Raw genomic sequence first — 8,341 nt, forward strand, 5'->3', positions numbered from 1 at the left:
TGGCTTAGTATGGCATGACTTTTTTTTTTTTTTGCATTTGCCTCTCAGGGGAAAAAAGCATCCTATTATCTTGCTCTGGTCTGATTTCATTTCATATATAAACATTATGCCCCATCGACCCTGAGTAGCAGGCAAGAGTTTTAGGGAGAATATATTCTTGTGATAATGACTCAATGTCACTTTGACTGGAAGGAGCCCTGGTGATACAGCAGTTGAATAGCAAGGCTGCTGTCCACAAAGCCAACCTTTAGAATCCCTAGCTGCCGCCTGAGAGCAGGAAGTGGCCGTTTGCTTCCTTAAACATTCAGTCTGGGAAGCCTTTGGCTTTAGTTCTGCTCTGTCCAGTAGGATTTTTATGATTCGAATGGACTGGGTGACTGTGGGTTTGGGTTTCAAGTTTTATTTTGATTGGAGGGACAATTGAATAGATTAGATGAACTAATTGCCTGGTCTTGGCAAAAGGGACTCCATTTTTAATCCGGTGCCTTCAGCTTGGCTCTCAGAATTCACCTCTCATAGACCTCCCTTTCACTGACCTCTCTCTCTCACCGATCTCCCCCTCCCCTGCTCAACCTTCAAATTCCTGGAGCTGGCTCCTCCCGGAGCCAGAATGTTTTCTGAAGATATGCACGCTCCACTCTAGCCGTCCTTGGCATGTAGATAAGGTCAAAGATCTTCTCCCTTCTGAAGCACCTGTGTGCACAGACCCTCCCCAGCTTGGACCCTTCCCAGCTGTGTCTGCCAGCAGGGGTATAAAAACCGCAACCTAAATTTCCCAAAGTGCGGTTTCAATAGCTCAATTCCCTGAGTTACTGAATCCACCCGCAAGCCTCCCAATAAAGCCTGCTTCTAAATTTTGCCGATTGGATCTTTGGTTCTGTTTCGTGCCCCAAAATTCCTTACACTGATTATTTGAACAAGTAATTTTTAGAGAAGTAATTCTGTGTGCTTGTTATCCTGAAAAACCACTACAACAGATATATGATACATCAAACATAGACTCTAATTACACTAATTGTAATGCGGGGGGGGGGGGGAACAAGGTACTTTTTGTAAATACCTAATAAAATTCAACAGCAGACCATTCCAAGTGAACATATCAGGTATTGGTTAAAAAGAAGTCTCTTCCTGGAGTTATTGACTGGGACCCAGAGAAAAAAACCTTTCCACCTAGTTCCTTTGGTCATGATTCTCCTACCTGGCTCCACACATTTAATGATTAAACTTTAAACTGGGGGATTAAATTAAAATTTAAACTGGGGGATAAAGCAAAACAAAGTGATATCTGTATTTATAGACCCTACAAATTTTGCTTAAATATCTTTGACAGGACTAATCAAATATAGTCACAGGAGACATCTTAGCTCTATACCTAGAGACAGGTTGGTGCCGAATTAGGGAGAAGCACAAATAGGACTTCAGGATTTCTTTATGAACTGGCTCAAGAAAACAAGAAGTCATTTATGTATCAGAAAGTTGTTTACATATATCACTATCAGAAAGAAAAACAACAAATGAGAGAGAAAAAGAGGGAGGAAAGATGAAGCTACAGAAAAGGGAAATAAAAGGTCATTACAGTAATATAACTGACAGATACTGATTAGAAGAAATTGTATATTCAAGTTACATTACCATTCATGTTGTGATTATGCATCAATTAAAGATTAGTTGACTAATCATAACTCACTAGTGAGCCTAGGCAAAAGATTCAAAATACTTAGAAGTCAAAACATAAAATTGAAAGAACTATTTCTTTTTTCTCTTCTTATCCCATCAGAAGAGAAATATTCTGGGAAGATGGTGGCTGCAGGTTTTTTTTTCTCTTAATTTTCTTGGCTCCTCACATAATAGAACTAAATAGAAAAAAAAAAACTCATGGATAGTATTTATAACTACATGGCAATGCATCCTTCCCAAAGAACTAAATGCACTGCCATTGAGTCAATTCTGACTTTTACCTTCTCAATCAGGAAACGAATGGGGTCAAATCATCAACAACCACAAGGTCTGCATGTTATCACTTTGTGAGAAAGAAAGCAAAGGGAAAGAATACTAAGTCTTACACATAAGGGATTTTTAAGTGATCAACAGATTTGTATAAGAAACCCTGGTCAGTCACCTTGAAAACAGCACCTGAAGCTAGGAGGGATGTTTCCTAAACTAATTCAGGGAGAGTACAAGGAATCTGTGTTGGGAGCCGATAGCCATTAAGACCCTGGCCTCAGCCACGTAGCAGAAATTTGGCTGCTTTCTAACAGCAAGGCTTTGTTTCCTGCCCACCTTCGCCCCCACATTCCAAGCTACATGCTCAGTAGCACGGGCGGTTGTGATAGCTGACCTTGCTGCCATTGGTTAAAATACCGAGCACCCATTGGACTGCAGACATACCATATTCGGAACATAGTAATAAGTTCACCTGGTAAGTCTTAATTAGCATACAGACGTCATCACGGACGTCTTTGAGAACTGTTGCGTGCCCCTTTTTACCTTATTAGGAACATGTGGCTGATTGGTTGTTGTACGGTATGCTTCATTGGAACGTGTAGCCGATTGGTTGTTACACAGTGTGCTTCATTAGAATATGTGCCTCCCACTTCCTACCTGCAGCTGATTGGCTAACGTTGGTATGCTTCACTGTAATACACCTATTATATTGGTTGTTACAAAATATGCCTCATTAGCATATACACCTCCCAGTTCCTCTTTTAATGTAAATATATACCCCAAGTTTTGATGAAATAAACGGGCTTGATCAGCACTTGTCTTGCCCCACGTCTCTGTGTCTTTTTTTCCATCCAGGTTCGTTGCCCCTCCGGGTCACTGTGTGAGGGTCTCGCTGGACGAGACCCCCACAAATCTGTATTGAAGCTAAAAGATCTCAAAGAAGAAGAGTCTAGAGCAGTATGAATCCTGTAAAAACACAAAATTCAAGAGATAATTGTTTTTGTTTTGTCTTGTTGTTTCCAGGAAAGGGCTTCACAATGAAAATATCCTTCTGGAAGTATATTCAAACTTAAACAACATGATGAACATAGAGATGAAGGGGACAAGGGAACAGCAAGTGATCTAAAATTGATGGAGAGGAGGGCATAAGATGCCTGGTAGGGCTTGATCAAGGGCAATGTAACCAAGAGGAATTACTGAAGCCCGAATGAAGGCTGAACACGATAGTGGGACAAGAGGAAAGAACTATGAGGCAAAGGACATTTATAGAGGTCTAAATACAGGCATATACATATGCAAATATATTTATATATAAGCATAGTGAAATAGATCTATTTACATATATTTATGTGCTAAGTATTAAGGTAGCAGATGGACATTGGACCTCTACCACAGACCTCCCTCAACACAACAACACTTTATTCTAATAATACAGCATTCAATGACGCTCATCTTCTGGACAAGATTGCTGAAGACAAAAATGGGTGCATAAGCAAATGTGGTGAAGAAAGCTGATGGTGCCCAGCTATCAAAAGATATAGTGTCTGAAGCCTTAAAGGCTTGGAGATAAACAAGTGGACATCTAGCTGAAAAGCCACAAAGTCCACATGGAGGAAGCACACCAGTCTGTGTGATCATGAGGTGTTGATAGGATCCGATATCAGGAATCAAAGACCCAGAAAAAATTATATCAGTGAGAATGAGGGGGAGCGAGGAGTGGAGACCCAACGCCCATCTGTAGACAATTAGACATCCCCTAATAGAAGGGACACAAGGAAGAGACAGATGAACCTATCCGGGTGCAGTATAGCACCAATGAAATGTACAACTTTCCTCCAATTCTTTAATGCTTCATCCCCTTCCCCCCACTACCATGACCCCAATTCTACCTTACAAATATGATTAGACCAGATCATGTACACAGGTACAGATAAGAGCTTGCAACACAGGGAATCCAAGACAGATAAACTCCTCAGGACCAATAATGAGAGTATCGATACCAGGAGAAGGAGTGGGGAGGAAGGGGGATCCAATCACAATGATCTACATATAACCCCCTCCCAGGGGGACAGACAACAGAAAAGTGGGTGAAGGGAAACATTAGTCAGTGTAAGACATTAAAAAATAATAATTTATAAATTATCAAGTGTTCATGAGGGAGGGTGGGGAAGGGAGAGGAAAAATGAAGAGCTGATACCAAGGGCTCAAATAGATACAAAATGTTTTGAAATTAATGATGGCAACAGATGTACAAAAGAGCTTGACACAATGTATGTATGTATGGATTGTGATGAGCTGTACAAGCCCCCAATAAAATGATTGTTAAAAAGAAAACAGTGGTGAGGAAAATGAAAAAACCCAAAGAAATGTTTATGAAGAAAAGAAATGCAGAAAACTCTCAGAAAGGAAGTCCATTTTTAATAGGCATAGGAAAGAACAAAGGAAGGAGATCTGTGAGATTAGAAAAGCTATCCTGAACCATGCCTGCTCTAAACGTTTAGGAAAAAATTAATTTTACACAAATGTGAGCCACAGAAAAGTGTGAGGATCTAATGCCATGCAAATAAACGAATGCCAAGCAGAAGATTAAGCCTACAGATGCAGAGAGCATACCAGGAAAGCATTTTAACAAACTAGGTCAAAAATATAAACTGCTATTGTTAGGTGCTGCACCTGGATTGGCCCACCTCGGCCAGGTGAATTCAATTCAACCAATAGAGTCGACCAGGGTTGTCCACCACGCCTCCCTGCAGAATAATTGGAAAGGCAGGAGGGGGAGCTGGTCGCATGACTTTCCGACCAGCTTCTAGGCAGGCTGCACATTCACGAGGGGCCCAGCAGGTGCCTGTGTAAAACTGAGACTTCTAACTCATAAAACTCACTTGATCACAAACCAGGCTTCAGAGTGAATTCTTTCTCACATGGAGCCAAGGACCGAGGTGAGAGATCTAACGCTATTTCGGAATTGTTACCAAGAGGCGGCTCAAGGTTTCAGACCTCTCCACTCCCTTTCCAGACTCTTGTTGGTTTGGGTGTGGATTTGTGGAGATGAACTTTTTCATCACTGGAGGCAACAAGCCCATTTCAGTTTTACTTTGGCTCCTCTTTCGTTTTCAGCCACTATTTAGGTTTGAGAGATAAGGAACTTGAGGGATTTTTTTGTTGCTTTGTTTTTCAAGAAACATACTGTGTATATTTACCTAGCCCATCTCAAGAAGTGAAATCAACAACAACATGCTGTTAAAGCCTCTATCTATGTGGTTCTCTCCTCCCCTCCACCGCCTTCTTCCCCCACCCCACCCCCGCCCCTTCTCCTCCAGAACCTCCTCCATCCATGTCCACTTGAAAGAAAGATTTCCATCAGATCAGAGTCAGAGAAAAAGGTTGAACATAGAGTGAGTTAATTGAAGGAATATTTTGAAAACAATGACACAGAGCCCGTAGCTTGTCTAGAAGGCTTGGGAGAATGTGGAGCTGGTAGTGGTTTGGACCATTTATTCTGGTAGTAGTGGACTTCCCACCATTGACTGGCTTTCGGAGGAGTGTCAACTATTGGCTAGTTTTCTGTATTCTACCTCCTCTCTCCAGCTCTGTGGGTTCCTGCACTCCTGCATCCCAGATTTCATGCTGTCCCTTGTCTCCAGACCCCAAACGTGAGTCTATTCAGTCATTGAGAAGATAAAGTGAGCATCCTATCTTTCTCCACCCAGCCGTTTTACAAATCCATCACAGGGTGACCACTGATTGTCAGAGTGGGACTGTGGCAACTGTCCTCTCTCAGGAGCAGTTTGTCCAGCGTCTCTTCCCCAGTGCGACCCCACTTGGTAATTTCCTTTGTACCTTCCACGTTCATTGGGTGAAGTCTATCCACCAACGCTTAGTCAAAAATTTTACTTTTATACCTACCTGGCAGGGGAGATACCGTGATCCAGAAGGTGGTTTTCCCAAGGCAAGGCTTATCCATTGCACTCCGGATGTGCTGACCCCTGCAATTTCCCCAAATGTGGGAAACTCGACTGCATAATTTGTGGTCGTGGAGGACTGAATTCGTGCTCTCACCTGTTATGAAGGAAAAGAAAGAAAAATAATTTTACTTTGGAGCCACTCAGGAATCCTAATGATAGAGAGAAGGAAATCTTAAAAATAAATAAATAAATTATTGAAATAGACAGACCTAATTTTTTTCTTCTTTCTTTATTTGAAGTTATATTTAAGACTTTTCCATGAACCAATCAACCATCAACATAATTAAAGTGCATTTTAAAGTGTTACAGAAAAACAATTCCTGAATCAGTGAATGTGCAGATGTAAAAGAGTACATTTTATCATTCAAATGCCATATTTTTGTAAATGAAGAATTCCCTAAGATTCTTTACTATGTTGATGTCTTTAAATCATGATTTTGCCTTTAAGAGTAAAGGAGCCTAGAATCAAATTCCTTTAGCCTCACTAACTAGTGGATTTCATATTTATGAAATAGTCTATTTTCTACCAAAAGAAACCTGAAGAATCAAACAAGTTGATGAATGGGGGAAATGCTTCAAGTGAAGAAAAATATGTCTAATTCATCTTTCTAGTAATAGAAATTGCAAATGCTATTTAAACTAGTCTCAAGTACAGGAAATAGAAAAGTATCCAATTATTTGTCTGAAGCAAGCAACACTTCTATATCAGAATCTGACTAAGAATAATAGTTGGATTGATTCAGCACTATTTTAACCATTTTGCAGGAATTACCTTTTAATCCTCCTAACCAAGTAGTTGGGTTGAGACCAAAACCTTATAAGAAAGGAGTGGCCCTAAACATTCTTGAGTGGGTGGGTGTGTCTGTCTGTCTGTGTGGTGATATTAGCAAATGTGATTTCAATGTTATATAATGAAGTATGTCAACATTTGATTCGCATAACTCAATAAACCAAAACCATGCATAGTTACAAGATCTATTCAAGATACAAGAAAAGCACCTGCATTTTAATGGGACTGAGTAAGGAATGTCTCTGGATAGGGCTTCGGACTGCACATTGATGCTAGTCTTTCAGTTGCTGCCAAGGATCAGATTTGTTGGTGGCACATCAAAGAATATCTGAATGTTTTTGAAAATGCTATTAAAATACTCCTTTGTCTATATGTGTGAGGCCAAATATGTTTCATATATTTCAACCAAAACAACCTCAAATAAATAACAAATTTGATGCAGAAAAAATAGGAGAATCTAATATTCTTTTTTTTTTAATTTTTTTTTACATTTTATTAGGGGATCATACAACTCATCACAATCCATATATATACATACATCAATTGTATAAAGCATATCCGTACATTCTTTGCCCTAATCATTTTCAAAGCATTTGCTCTCCACTTAAGCCCTTTGCATCAGGTCCTCTTTTTTTTGCCCTTCCCTCCCCGCTCCCCCCTCCCTCATGAGCCTTTGATAATTTATAGATTGTTATTTTGTCATATCTTGCCCTATCCGGAGTCTCCCTTCCCCCCGCCCCCTTCTCTGCCGTCCGTCTCCCAGGGAGGAGATCACATGTGGAATCTAATATTCTTAAGTGGGGGAAAAAAACAGGAAAGTATGTCGGTTAGAGTCTGAATAAGTGACTGTGGAGCACACTCCCCATCATACACATGTGTACACACACACACACACACACATTCACACACTGCTGACTTAGATCTTCATCTTTTAAATTTGAAGAATAAGACCAGGGCCAATTATAACACCACATAATACAATCTCAAACTAATAACAACAACAAAAACCAACTAAATCTGCTATTGTTAAGCCAATTCTGACTCATGACACCCGTGGATGTTACAAAGGTAACTCAGCTCCAGTCTTTCCATAAGATAACCAGAACTTTCCTCTGCAGCCTCACTGGGTTTCCCCTGTCAACCTTTCTATTAATCATCAAGCATAGACCTTTCGGACCACTCAGGGACTTCCTTAAAAACCCAGATTAATGGAGTCAACTCCATAATGCATAGTGACCCAATACAGAGTTTCTTTATAGGAGTAGACAGCCTCATTGTTCTCTTGCAGAGCTCCTGATGGGCTTAAATCACTTACCTCTTGGTTACAGGCCAAGGCCCAACTTTTTCTCACACACACACACACACACACACACACACACACACACACACACACACACCTCACTGCTATGGAGTAGAATCTGACTCATAGCCACCTAAGAACCTCCCCTGTTGGTTTCTGAGCCCTGGTGGCATAGTGGTTATGAGTTGGGCTGTGACCTGCGTGGTCAGCAGTTCAAAACCAGGTGCATCTCGGAGGCAGAAAAACTGGTCTTTCTACTCCCATGCACAGTTACAGTCTCAGCAACCCACAGAGGGGTCGCTGTGAGGCAGCACTGCTCCATGATGGGGAGAACTTGCTGTT

The 8,341-nt window shown here is 40.9% G+C and overlaps 1 non-coding gene across 1 annotated transcript; it reads left to right on the forward strand.

The window, feature by feature from the left end:
• Positions 1-5,842: 5,842 nt before the first annotated feature.
• Positions 5,843-6,006, forward strand: LOC142461796 (U1 spliceosomal RNA). Its single transcript, XR_012786992.1, has one exon. It is a non-coding gene; the product is annotated as a U1 spliceosomal RNA (small nuclear RNA).
• The last annotated feature ends 2,335 nt before the right edge of the window (positions 6,007-8,341 follow it).

Source organism: Tenrec ecaudatus, chromosome 11 (assembly GCF_050624435.1).
Source record: "Tenrec ecaudatus isolate mTenEca1 chromosome 11, mTenEca1.hap1, whole genome shotgun sequence".
Classification (NCBI taxonomy): domain Eukaryota; kingdom Metazoa; phylum Chordata; class Mammalia; order Afrosoricida; family Tenrecidae; genus Tenrec; species Tenrec ecaudatus.